We start from the raw sequence: 12794 nt of genomic DNA, 5'->3' as shown, positions 1-12794 counted from the left end.
CATTGCTAATCCATTCCAAAGGCAACAGTTTGCATCTATTAACTCCAAGCTCCCCAACAATCCTACTCCTTCCCTCTTGGTAACCACAAGACTATTCTTAAGAGTTTATCCAAAACCACACTTGGGTTTATTTTTTTATAATGATTTTTAATTTTTCCCTATAGCTGGTTTACAGTGTTCTGTCAATTTTCTACCGTACAGCAAGATGACCCAATTACACATACATGTATACATTATTTTTTCTCACATTATCATGCTCCATCATAAGTGACTAGACATAGTTCCTAGTGCTATACAGCAAGACCTCATTGCTTATCCATTCCAAAGGCAATACACTTGAGTTTAATACTTGGATTTTCCTGCAGCAGAATGACATCCCAGAGGACAGAGCAGAATGGAGCATACTCTCCACCAAACACTAGTGAAGCTGATCACTTGCTATTTGAGCCAAAATATGCAGTTACCATAGTTTCTGCTGCTGAAGCCCTATGCCCTCTGGCAACTGATCATCCACTTATGTTTGGGGAAATTTGCATGGAACATTATTTCACCAAGGATGGGTGAGTAGCATCCACTGTAATAACTCCTTGGTCAATTATCCTTGGAAAAAGCCCATCACCACTCCTTCAAATTATATAAAGCATTTATAATCATCCTCATTTCAGATTAAGAAAATTGAATCTCAGAGATTAACTAACTTGCTTAAGCCCATGCCTCTTAAACTAGTGACTAGTTTTAGAATTTAAAACTCTGATCTTTGACTCCAAACCTCTGGATCCTGTCCTTCGAGTGGCAACATCCTCAACACTGAATATTTTTCTTTCATTTAAACCTAATTAGGAAATTTGGCATCACTTGAATATAAATGTATGTCAAATAAATTAAGCCTCTGTTCACTAAAATTCAGAGAGCAGGCATTGTACACTGCCATTAATAGCACATTAGTATTAAACATTTCAGCCTCCACCAATGTCCAATATATTATGTGGGTATAACATATGAGTATCCCCACTTTGTAAGCTGGACAACTGAGACTTAGAGTTCATCTTCTCCAAGTCACATGGCTAGTGTGTGGCAGGTGTAAGACTAGACCTAGGCTTCCCAACTTCCTACCACGCTTCCTTTTCCAGTGTCTCTGATAGACTGTCTGCAGCAGAGTTTAGGAAATAGCTCCTGTTTACAATGGCCACCTCATAATGCACAAGTTACTTTCTGGGGAAAGGTCTGTCAGCACCTGAGCTCTCCCTCCAATCAGCACAAAGTATGTAGAGTCTTCTGGTTGAATCAGAAACATGACTCAGGATCAAGGTGTCCTGTGAGAACTGACCCATCTATTGCCGACTGTTGCTCTCTTGCCTGCCCTGAACTTGTGATCTATGGGTCTGTTCTGGTGGATGATACTTGTCAACTCTTTCATGGCTGCCCTGCTATCTGCTGGGTCCCTTAAGATATGCTTTCTCCTAAGTATGTGCCTTTCCTACTCTGTCTCCTAACTTGCTCCTCAACTTTAAGCCCCCGCATTAACTCCTCATTCTCTCAGTCTCAGCATTTCTACCAGAGCTGCAGAGACACTGCCACTCAGCTCCTAGCAACTCCTGCCCTTTCTTCTAGGTGACAGAAATGCAAAAATTAAAAACCAAGTCTGCAGACACCTTGGCTTAGGCAGCTGAGTTTCCATTATGCTTTTTCCCCATTTAAACAGAGTTAATTTTCCCTTTGACTCTCAGGAAACCTGAAAATCTCTCCTTCTATATCTAAAGTTGCTATTTATACCATCAAAAAACAAACAAGCTCACCTACAGAAGTTCAGCAAAATTGCCTTAACAAATATTCAGTAATATAAAACTTTTGCAGTCTCAAAAGAATTTTTTTTCCAGATTGATAATACATTCCTTAAGGTACAGACCAGAACATTTCAGACAAAATTTCTGCAAGATTTAGAATTGAAATTTGACATCATCATTCTACAAATTTTTAATTAGCTGGCTAGAAAAAAGCCACACAAAATATGATAATACAGTAGAACCACAAATTCATGGGAGAAGTTAAGGATGGATACAAAAATTAAAATAAAACAATTTTCATTGTTTTCTTACAGTTCCCAAGTTTTTTCCTCCAAATCTCTGAAACTTTTTCCTTTACCTAAAAGTCTTACTAAAGACCAAAAGTTCCCATGGATATTGCTCCATAAATACTTGATTAGAAAGATATGATTTGCTTCCAACTTAGTTGTAAATAAGATTTCAAGAATTTCTTTGTGCTCCATACTCCCTATTGAGAAACTGATCTTCAACAGCTGGCAAAAGGTTTCATTATGAAAATGAAGAGATCTTTATTTAAATGAAACTCACAAGTGTTACAAATTTTGAGGACTTAACCATTTTCATTTTCCCCAAAGTGATGTTTGAGAAAATGTTTAATGAAAAAAAAAAGAATTTTAAAAAATATAAATAAAAAAAGGTATAATCTTTCATAAATCTTAAAAAGGGCCTTTTCAACTAAAACCCCATTTGGTAAAAATTCAGTGAAATTCATAACCTCATACATGAATGGTGCCAGGCAAAACTTTTCTAAGCACTCTCCATATACTAACACACTTCAGCCTCGCAAATCTATTAAACCACACAGATGAGGAAACTGAAGCATGAGGTAGATGTTAATTAACATGCCTAATGCAATTTCAACCATGATGATGCTTTATGAAAGTCATTTGACAAAATAAATCAAGAGGAATAAAAATACCCATGCAAATAAAAAAAACAATGAAATAGATGTTCCATATTCATGGATAGGGATCAAAATATTGTTAAGATGTTAGTTTTTCCCAACTTAAACTATAGATACAATGAAACCCAAATCAAAATCCCAAAATGTTATTTTTGGATATTGAAAACCTGGATCTAAGTTTGTATGGAGAGGCAAACAATCCAGAATAGCCAATTCAATATTGAAAGAGGAGAACAAAGTCAGTTGATCAAAACCACCCAAATTTAAGACATTACAAAATCAAGGTGGAGTGGTACTGGTGAAAGAGTAGACAAATAGATCAACTGAACAAAACGACAGCCCAGAAACTGACCCTCAGAAATACAGTCAACTGACCTTTGACAAAGAAACAAAGGCAACACAATGGAGCAAAGACAGTCTTTTCAACAAATGGAACTGGAACAACTTGATATCCACATGCCAAAAAAAAATCTACACATAGACCTTAAGCTCTTTATATATTTTGGATATAAACCCCTTATCTGTCATATCATTTACAAATATTTACTCGCATTCAGTAGGTTGTCTTTTTGTTTTGTCAACTGAATCACTATGTAACACACCTGAAATTAATATAATACTGTAAACCAACTATACTTCAATTTTAAAAATGAAAAAAGAGAAAAGCATGAAGAAAATAAAAATCACATGTAACCAGAAAAATCTGTGTGCGTGTGTGTGTGTGTTTAGCTTTATGTACCTTTTAGTATACAAGCATACCTATTTTTTCAAATTTGGAATCATGCTGTCTATACTGTTTTGTGTTTACCCTTAAGATATATTTTAAACATTTCCGCCATGACATTAAGCATTTATTATAATCTGCCTTTTAATGGATAAATTCAGCTTGCATGAAAAATGCAGGGAAAGAACCTGAAACGGCATTAGGGTCAAATAAAGATTTTGTTCAATTTAGATAGTAATCAAAACATGTTTATGTGTCAAGGAGAAAGAATCCATGGGGTGACTGAAGAGGAATATTTATTGAATAAATGAACTAAAGGTGGATACGGGAAGAGAAGGCAGAGTGAGTTATTTAGGTTATAAACAGCAGGATTTAGCCTTAGGAAGCAGCAGGCATATTCTTCAGATGGAAACGGATGTACTTTGAGTTGCATAGTCAGGGAGATGATGAAGAGATTGCTGGCTGGCATTGATATTTGCAATAAACTGAAAGTAGGTCTCTTTTAAAATACAGTAAAAAGAGAAGTTAATTTCAAATGCCAATTGAAATTTGGCATTTTTCTTGAGGGCAGAGGGCTAGAGAATTTAAAAGGAAAAGAAGCCATAATAAATAGGTACATATTGTATTACTTAACATAAACTTAGAGAACTTGTACATATAGTATTCATAGATATTACTAGGTTTAAGGGCCACGCATATTATATTTGAATTATTTGAATCTACTTATTCCTTCTATTCTCACATTGCAGGATCATAAAATACTCTACCTAAAAGAATACCCTACATAAAAAATCTAGCTAAAGAAGAAATTCTGGGAGTTCCCACTGTGGTGCAGTGGGTTGATGATGAGGTTGGCTCTGTGGAGGCACTAGTTTGATCCTCAGCACAGCATAGTGGGCTAAGGATCCAGCCTTGCTGCAGCTGTAGCATAGGTCACAGTTCTAGCTCAGATTCAATTCCTGGCCCAGGAATTTCCAAATGCTGGGGGGAGGAAAGGGGGAGGAAGAGAAAAATGTATCTTATTCTTATGTAACTTTGTATTTTTATTTTCTTCACAGACCTGTGACACTCTGGCCTCTTATTTCTAGGTAGAGTAATAAGGCTCAGACTTTTCAAAAAAATTATTATTCAATTAAAAAATCCCAATTTCTTTTTTATGAGCCACATAGCACAGACTAAAATTCTAGATGTTTAATCTTTGTGGGTTTTTTTTCAGTTTATTTGGTCTCTAGGAATTATTGAGGAAACATTTCTATATCTATATAATAAAAATATAAGCTGATAAGAAATAAATTATATGAATTTCCTGCTCTTGTTTCTTTGTGATTTAAAAATGTTGTTGTATATTCAACATGTATAGTCATTGTAACAGAATATTTTTCAGTACAATTTATTCTATGTCAGCCAAAACCATCCTTTATGCCCCATCCACCACTGACCTTGGAAACAGGAGACCCCTGTTCTGTAACCAGTTCTGCCACCAAATAGCTGTGTGGTTTGGGGAAAGTCTTTTGTCTTTACTTGCTGCTTTGCTAAATGAAATGATTTATGTAACTTGATTGTTTTTATGGTCCTACTCAAGGACCTGAATTTTATATATTTAAATTTCCATGGAAGCATATCAGAATATTTGATAATTATTGTTACAGACTGCCCTACTGTGTAGATTACATCAATGGGTATAATGGAAAATAACTACTGAAATGAACCCTTAAGTGGCTTCAAGAATAATATCACTACTGGCAATGTTGGTGTCTTATGAAGACAACCAGCAGTTTTAAAGGTGGACTATGCATTTGCTTATATTATGGCTTCACTTCTTTCACTATCAGATAATCTTCACATGATGTTACCAAATGTAACTGAAAAAGATCACAAAGTACCCAATAATCTTAGGAAACGGTCACAGCGCACTAAAGAAAACTAAGGCAACAAGAGCAACATTAGAGGAAACAAGAGCAACATTAGAGTCAAGCAGTGAGATGGAGAAGGTTGAAATGACATTTCGAATTTAGAAATTCTATTTATAGTCACTGGAACTTTCCAAGACTATTCAGTTTTGGACATATTCTCAACTTGAAAGCAAAGAACATTATGTTATGTTATTCTTATGTTATCCGAAGAACACTATGTAATTCTATTCATTCGCTTGAACTATATAGAATGTCAAGGAAAACAACTTGATATTTTTTGGGAAAAACCCCAAAGATAGCTTCCTCACATATTAAGGAAGAGTTAGATGTTAAACATACATAAAGTGACTTACATTACTAATTTCAAAGAAATACTGAATAAAACAACTCCAGTTAAGTAGTTTTAGTATACAATCTATATTTGAATCTATTTCTACCTAGAATTTCTCTGGACAAATGCTGTTCCTGCTGTAATATGAAAACAGATGCCCCTTTTATTCCTGGAAAATAGTCTTATAGAGAAAAGGCATCAGATGATTAAAGACTTATTTTCTGATAAACTACTGTAATAAGGAAATTCATATAATCAATCAGGGAAATATACTGGGAAATCTTTCATCTGTTAAGGAACAGGAGACCAGCTGCATATTTTCCCAGATTACTTCATAAATACTTAATAACATATCATCTGGCTATCTAGTATACAACTAGTTGATCTGTCACATCTGTCAGAACAAAGTGCCTTTGTCTTGTAAGGAAAAAAGGAAAGCTAGGAGTCCGCCAGAAACAGATCTTTTACCATTTTACAATTTTAGAGGGTAGGATAACAAGGAAAGCTCCTCTATGGAATTTCTTTAGAAAAAAATTGAAATAATATGTACAGAATAATTTGCTTATCAAATTATTATTACACATGCTTGTAGGAAATTCCCATGGCAAAATGAGTTAATAAAAGAAAACAACTAAATTTTTTCATTTTGTCAGTATAGCTACTCTGGAGGGATTGCCCTCCAACTAGCAGGCTTGTCAGGAAATTGAAATGGAGCAGGGATGGAAAGATTTATAGACTTCCTATCCATTTCTACATCAGAGAAAGTGGACTTCTTGTTTTTATTAATATTTGATCTCTGCAAACGGAGGAAATGTCTGGCCTCTTAATATCTTGCTGAAATGCCAGAAAAATTCACAAGGTCATTATCATTCGTCTCACAAGACTCTCATTTGATTTTTTGGGTTAAAAAGCCCAGTAGAAGCAAAAGTTTCAAAACTTTCTATACTTCCCAGCATTTAAATCATTCGACAATCCACAAATTAAATCATTATATAGTAATATAGGCAGGGTTCCCATCTTTTTCACTCACTTAGTTTGTTCCATCTAGTTAAGTCTAACCAATTAGAAAACCCAGTCTAAAACAATAGTAGGAAATTACTGCAAAGTAGCCAGCTGGACTCATATATTTCCTTTATGGGTCCAAAACACATTTCTAACCACTGGGTAAGGACTGGAACAGGCTCTCCATAATCTAATTATCTCTTAATGATCCTTTGTTGTTGTTGCTCCTCTTTTATTTTTTTTAATGTTATTTTATCATGATCTACCTTCAAGTAATATTGTTCTATTGCATATGTTATATATGGACCTTATAATACTATACCCCCATTTCTCCTCTCCTGGCCTTTATGATATTGTTGCCATACATTTTACTTTTACATATATTATACACCATGTACTCCACTGCTATTATTTTTGTTTTAAAGAAATTCAAATTTAAAGGAAAAAAAACATATGTTTACCCAAATAGTTATCATTTTCAGTGTCTTCATTCCTTTGTGGAGACCCTTAATTACATCTGCTATCATTTTCATTCTACATTAAGAACTTTCTTTGTCATTTTTTTGTAGTGTAACTTCCTGGTGATAAATTATTTCAGTTATTTGAAAAACAAACAAACAAAAAAATGGAGTTCCCATTGTGGCACAGCGGAAACGAATCTGACTAGGAATCATGAGGTTGCAGGTTCAATCCCTGGCCTCATTTAGTGGGTTATGGATCCATCATTGCTGTGAGCTGGGGTATAGGTCACAAGACACAGCTTAGATCTGTGGCTGTGGCTTAGGCCAGCAGCTGTAGGCCAATTCAACCCCTAGCCTGGGAACTTCCATATGCTGTGGGTGTAGCCCTAAAAAGAAAAAAAAATTATTTCAGTTATTTGCCTTTGTTTTTGAAGGACACAGTCCCTGGGTATAGAATTTGAGAGTGACAGATTTTCTTTTCAGTCATTTAAAGACAGCTTCATTGTTTCTTGCTTTTATTATTTCTGATGAGAAATCGTCTATGTTCCTTATCTCTCTTCCTCTCTACTCAATGTATCCCTATTCTCTGGATGCTTTCAAGATTTCTCTTTATTAATGGCTTTGACTGATTTGATTCTCTTCATAAATGGTTTTGACTAGATGCTATTTTCTACATTTTCCCTGAGTTTAGAGTTAGTTGAGCTTCTTAAATCTGTTGCTTTATAGCTTTCATCAACTTTGGAAACATTTTAGCCATTTTTTTAAATAACTACTTTATGTTTTGGAGGAGTTTTAGGTTCACAACAAAATTGAAGGGACAGTACAGATTTCCTACAGTCCCTGCCCCTCCCTCAACAGCCTGCCCTATTATCAACATCTCCACCAGAGTAGTATGTTGTTACAATTGATGAGCCTACACTGACACATCGTAATTGCCTATAGTCCATAATTTATGATTCACTCTTGAGGTTGTATATTCTATGGGTTTAGGCAAATATACAATAACATATACCCATCATTATTATGATATCATAAGGAGTATTCTTTTTTTTATGTCTTTTTGTCCTTTTAGGGCCACATTCGTGGCATATGGAGGTTCCCAGGCTAGGGGTCTAATCAGAGCTATAGCTGCCAGCCTATGCCAGAGCTACAGCAATGCCATATCCGAGCCACGTCTGCAACCTACAACACAGCTCACAGCAATGCAAGATCCTTAACCCACTGAGCAAGGTCAGGGATCAAACCCGCAACCTCATGGTTCCTAGTTGGATTCGTTTCCACTGCGCCACGAAAGGAACTCCCATAAGGAGAATTCTAGTGACATTAAAAATCTTCTACACTCTGTGATAAAGCGTTAATTATAAGGGAACCCCCATAAGGCTATCAGCTGATTTCTCTACAGAAACACTACATACCAGAAGAGAGAGGCAAGATGTATTCAAAGTTTTAAAAGGGAAAATTTTGCAGCCTAGTATACTCTACCCAGCAAGAATAACATTTAAAATAGAAGAAATAAAGAATTTTTCCAACAAACAAAAGCTAAAAGAGTACAGCAATACTAAACCCATTCTAAAGGAAATACTGAAAGGGCTTCTCTAAATAAAAAAAAGAAGAAACAGAGATCCTGCTGAGTAGCATTGAGAACTATGTCTTGATATTTATATTGCAACAGAACAAAGGGTGGGGGGAAAATGTATACATGTAAAAGGAACTTGGTCCCCATGCTGTACAGCAGAAAAAAAATTAAATAATAAAACAAGGAAAAAAGAGAAGAAACAGGATGGAGAAAATCATAATTGGAAAGCAATCACTTAAATAAGCCACTATACAGATCTAAAAGGAAAAAAAAAAAAAAACAACCTATTGTAAAAGTGACGATGAACACAAGGAACAGCAAAAGGACAAATAAAAAGATGTTATAAAAGGACTTCAAAATCATATAATGTGGGGAGGGAAAGCAAGAAAATCTAGACTCTTTTTTTAATAATGTGTTTGAGCCTATATGACCATCAGGATAAAGCAAGCAGATATAGAAAGAGGTTAACGTACTTAAAAAACAGGACAACCACAAATCAAACCCAAACATTATATTCACAAAAACTAAAAAGAAAAGTACTCAAGCATAAAATAAATGGAAATCATCCAACCAAAAAAAGAAAGGAACAAAGAAGAAACATAGAATCAACTGGAAAACAAGGTTTAAAATGGCAATAAATACATATTTATCAATAATTACCTTACATGTCAATGGACTGAATGCTCCAATCAAAAGACACAGATTGGCAGACTGGATAAAAAAAGCAGAAACCTACAATCTGCTGTGTACAAGAGACTCACCTTAGGGCAAAATACACATATAGATTGAAAGTGAGGGGATGGGAAAAGATATTTCATGCCAATGGACAAGACAGGAAGGCAGGAGTTGTGATACTCATATCAGGCAAAATAGACTTTAAAATGAAGGCCGTAAAGAAAGACAAAGCAGGACACTATTTAATAACAAAAGGATCCATTCAAGAAGAGGATATTACAGGCATATATACATATATCCCTAATATAGGAGCACCCAGATACATATAAGAAATGTATGTTTGTATACAACAGACATAAAAGGAGAAATCGATGGGAATACAATAATAGTAGGAAACTTTAACACCTCATTCACATCAATGGACAGATCCTCTAGACAGAAAATCAATAAGGCAACAGAGATCCTAAATGACACAATAGAAGAGTTAGACTTAGTTGACATTTTCAGGACATTACATCCAAAAAAAAAAAAAAAAAAAAAAAAAGAATATACATTCTTTTCAAGTGCACATAGAACATTCTCAAGTATTGACCACATTGGGGCACAAGACTAACCTCAACAAATTTAAGAGTATAGAAATTATTTCAAGTATCTTCTCTGACCACAATGGCATGAAACTAGAAATCAACCACAGGAAACAAATGCAAAAAAAACTGACCACACGGAGACTATACAACATGCCAGTAAAAACCAATGGATCAAAGAAGAAATCAAAAAGGAAATTAAAAAATACCTCGAGACAAATGATAATGAAGACACAACCATTCAAAATCTATGGGATGCCATAAAAGCAGTGCTTTATGTGCTCTGCCTGTTCATCTCTCCCTCTACCCAAACCCAAGCAATCACTCATCTTTTTGCTGTCTCCAAATGTGTGCTTTTTTCAGAATGTCATATAGTTAGATTCATACAGTGTGTAGTCTTTTTTTTTAACATTTTTTTCTAGTGAGCTTTTTGTTTATTTATTTACGTATTTTTGTCTTTTTACCTTTTCTAGGGCCGCTCCTGTGGCATATGGAGTATTCCCAGGCTAGGAGTCTAATCGGAGCTGCAGCTGCGGCCTATGTCAGAGCCACAGCAATGCAGGATCCGAGCCACATCTGCAACCTACACCACAGCTCACGGCAACACCAGATCCTTAACCCACTGAGCAAGGCCAGGGATCGAACCTGCCACCTCTTTGTTCCTAGTTGGATTCGTTAACCACTGAGCCACGATGGGAACTCCTAGTATGTATGTAGTCTTTTCAGATTGGCTTTTTATACTTGGTGATACACATGTAAGATTCTTCCATGTTTTCTCATGTCTTTATATTTCATCTTTTTAGCACATAATAATGTTCTATTATCTGGTTGTACCACAATTAACATATTGATTCACCTACTGAAGGGTATGTTGTTTGTTTTCAGGTGTTAGCAATTAGCAATAATTATGAATGAAATTGCCATAAATGTTTGTGCAAGTTTTTAAGTAGATATAAATTCTCAACTTAAATAGGTAAATATCAAAGAGTGTGATTGCTGGATTATATGGTAAGAGTATGATTAATTTTGTAGGAAACTGCCAAACTATACTCCAAAGTGTCTACACCCTTCTGAACTCCTACCAGCAATGAATGAGAGTTCCTGTTGCTCCATTCTGCTAACATTTCTGTTGTCACTGCTCCAGATTTTGGCTATTCTACTAGGCAAGTAGTGGTTTTAATATGCATTTCCCTGATGATATACGATGTGGGGGCATCTTCTATCTCCTTCTGTTAGAAATGTGCTTGGGTCTATGACTCTTTTTTTTTTTTTTTTTGAATTTCTTATTTTTGACTTTTTTTTATTGTTATTTCCCCCAACACAGTTTTTTTCCACTGTACAGCATGGGGACCCAGTTACACATACATGTTTTTAATCAACTTGTTTTCTTATTGTACATTTTAAGAGTTCTTAGTATATTTTGGATAAAAATTCTTTTTCAGATGTGTCTTTTGCAAGTATTTTTGCCCAGCATGATATCTCCCTTATTCTCTTGATATTGTCTTTCACAGAAGTTTTTAATTTTAATGTAGTCCAATTTATCTACTATTTACTTTATGAATCTAGTCATAGGTATTATATTCCAAACATTATCACCATGCACAAGGTCATCTAGGTTTTATCCAATGTTACCTTGAAAAGTTTATAGTTTTGCATTATGCACATTAGGTCTATAATCCACTTTAAGTTAATTTTTATGAAGGGCTTAAGGTCTGTGTGTAGATTTTTTTTTTTTTTTGCATGGGTTTGTTCAATTGTTCAATTATTCCAAAACCATTTGTTGAAAAGGCTATCATTGCTCCATTGTATTGCCTTTGCTCCTCTATTTCTTTGGGTCTACTTATGGGCTGTCTATTAGGTTCCACTGATCTATTTTTCTGCTCTTTTACCAATATCTTGATTACTTAGTTTTGCAGTAAATCTTGAACGTGGATGCCATTGATCAACTAACTTTGTTCTCCTTCAACATTGAATTGGCCATTTTGGATCATTTGCCTCTCCATATCCACAAAGTAACTTCCTGGAATTTTGATTTAGATTAAGTTGGGAAGAACTAATATCTTGACAATATTAAGTATTCCTATCCATGAATATGGAACATCTCTCCATTTATTTGGTTGTTTTTTATTTCATTCACCAGAGTTTTGGGGTTTTCTTCCCACAAATCTTATACTTATTTTGTTAGATGTACACCCAACTACTTAATTTTGGGGGAGCTAATGTAAAATGTTTTGTGTTTTTCATTTCAAATTCCACTTGGTCATTGCTGGTATACAGGAAAGAAACTGACTTTTGTTTAGTAATCTTACTAGCTTTGCCACCTTTCTATATTCCACCTTAGTTCCAGGAGTTTTGTTGATTCTTTCAGATTTTCGATATAGACCATCATGTCATCTGTGAACATGATGGCTTTTTTTATTCTTTCTGAATCTGTATGTCTTTTATTTATGTTTCTCGTCTTATTATATTAGCTAGAACTTCCAGTATGTTACTGAATGGCAGTGGTGAGAAGGGACATTCTTCCTGGTACCTGACATCACTGGGAAATCTTTTGAGCTTCTCTTCATTAAATATGCTGTTAGCTTTAGGCTTTTATAGATTTTCTTAATCAAATGGAGGGAGTTCCTCTCTATTCTTAGTTTACTAAGGGTTTTTATCATGAATGGACATTGGATTTTGTCAAATGTTTCCTCTGCATCTATTTAAATGATCATGTGGCTATTTCTTTTTTTTTTCAGCCTATGGATATGATGGGTTATATTAATAGATTCTGAAATGCGAACTAGTCTCATACACCTGAG

At 34.9% G+C, this 12794-nt stretch overlaps 1 protein-coding gene across 6 annotated transcripts in view; it reads right to left on the bottom strand.

Annotated features, from left to right (window-relative positions):
* Nucleotides 1–12794, bottom strand: part of METTL4 (methyltransferase 4, N6-adenosine) — a 491081-nt gene that overhangs the window by 254535 nt on the left and 223752 nt on the right. The window lies entirely within an intron of this gene.

This window comes from Sus scrofa, chromosome 6 (genome assembly GCF_054392235.1).
Source record: "Sus scrofa isolate SSC_HxYL_T2T_F1_AM1 chromosome 6, Sscrofa_HxYL_maternal_Yorkshire_Landrace_v2.0, whole genome shotgun sequence".
Lineage (NCBI taxonomy): Eukaryota > Metazoa > Chordata > Mammalia > Artiodactyla > Suidae > Sus > Sus scrofa.
Note: the sequence above shows the minus strand (reverse complement) of the source record. Positions and strands in the feature narration are given on the sequence as shown.